Source organism: Hyla sarda, chromosome 5 (assembly GCF_029499605.1).
Source record: "Hyla sarda isolate aHylSar1 chromosome 5, aHylSar1.hap1, whole genome shotgun sequence".
NCBI lineage: Eukaryota > Metazoa > Chordata > Amphibia > Anura > Hylidae > Hyla > Hyla sarda.
In genome coordinates this window covers 363,228,704-363,230,412 of record NC_079193.1, presented here as the reverse complement: position 1 = coordinate 363,230,412, position 1,709 = coordinate 363,228,704, and the positions used below count along the sequence as shown (strand labels likewise).

Sequence of the window (1,709 nt, the reverse complement as noted above, 5' to 3'; positions counted from 1 at the left end):
TCAGCCCCAATGTGACCCCCACCTTATGGGAATATTTAGTGATCCTGTCCAGAATAAGCAGAGATGGGGCAATTGCTGTCCCCATGACTCACTTTTATAGTGAAGAAGGGAAATGAGTATGAATGGCCACTTCTCCTATATCTGGGGGTTCATGTGGGTTTGAGGCCCCACAGGTCTGACAGAGGTCCCCCCACTATCATTTTGGTCCGGGAGCCCCCATCAATATCATCTGTTTAAAGACTTTTATCATTTGAAACCCCTAAAAAATTGTATTACTGTTAAATCTACACCTGGTCCTCAAGAGCTCGGACTCCAAACAGGATTCTCGAAAGGATAAAAATGATTGTTGGTTGTACAGTGATCCCTCAACTTACAATGGCCTCAACATACAATAGTTTCAACATACAATGGTCTTTACTGGACCATTGTAAGTTGAAACCAGACTCAACATACAATGTACGGACAGTCCAGATCTGTGAAACGTGTCAATGGCTGGAAGAACCGACCAATCAGAATGGGCATTTCACTGGTAAAACCCCTGTATTACTGAAGTGTATGCACTGACTGGTGTCTGGTAGCGCCCCCTACAGTACAGGGAGGTATTACATGTTCTGTAATCTTTACCTGTATTACTGAAGTGTATGCACTGACTGGTGTCTGGTAGCACCCCCTACAGTACAGGGAGGTATTACATGTTCTGTACTCTTTACCTGTATTACTGAAGTGTATGCACTGACTGGTGTCTGGTAGCGCCCCCTACAGTACAGGGAGGTATTACATGTTCTGTACTCTTTACCTGTACCAGGGTTAGCTGCTCCTTTGGACACCAGGTGATGGCGGCTCCATTTTACTTTTTTAGGACATTGCGTGTTCTGTACAGAACCCTGAAGAAGCTCCTGTCCTCTACATAGACCAGTGTTTTCCAAGCAGGGTGCCCCCAGCTGTTGCAAACACTACAACTCCCATCATGCCCGGACAGCCTTTGGCTGTCCGGGCATGCTGGGAGTTGTAGTTTTGCAACAGCTGGAGGCTCCCTGCTTTGGAAATACTGACATAGACAGTGATTTACAGCTTCCAGCAGATCTTTCTTACTTTTATATGTAAGGATTTGCTTTATCTATATTAATTATCTACTTATTTTTCTTAAATTTTTCATTTTTTCCTATTTTTGGATGACATTTTGGTGCCTTCAGAACCAATTACCAGGTTTCCATAGAGTTCTGGTCTCAACATACAATGGTCTCAACCTACAATGGTCGTCCTGGAACCGATTCATATTGGGGGAGATTTATCAAGACCTGTGCAGAGGAAAAAAAATCACCTAGTTGCCCATAGCAACCAATCAGATCGCCTCTTTCATTTTTCACAGGCCTCTTGTAAAATGAAAGAAGCGATCTGATTGGTTGCTATGGGCAACTGGGCCACTTTTCTTTGCACAGGTTTTGATAAATCTCCCCCATTGTAACTTGAGGGACCACTGTATAATGGGCCCTCAGACCTTCCGTGGATGGAAGTTTCCGGTGGTTGGTGATAATACTGTAGAGTTGCCTCAGACATGTTCTCTGTAATAACGTTCACTTCTTATAATCTCCTCCACATTATAAGTTTCCCCTTATCTTCTGGCGTTACGTAAATGTTCTACCGAAGGGAAGGAGAACCCGCAACGGAGGCCATAAATCTTCTGTCAGTGACTCAGCTCCCGCAAGAAT

At 44.1% G+C, this 1,709-nt stretch overlaps 1 long non-coding RNA gene across 1 annotated transcript in view; it reads right to left on the bottom strand.

Annotated features, from left to right (window-relative positions):
* The window catches only part of LOC130272771 (uncharacterized), a 12,262-nt gene extending 10,945 nt beyond the window's left edge, over nucleotides 1-1,317 (bottom strand). The window contains exon 1 of the long non-coding RNA XR_008843734.1: nucleotides 1,204-1,317. This is a non-coding gene — a long non-coding RNA (uncharacterized LOC130272771). The remainder of the gene's footprint in view (nucleotides 1-1,203) is intronic.
* Nucleotides 1,318-1,709: the final 392 nt, after the last annotated feature.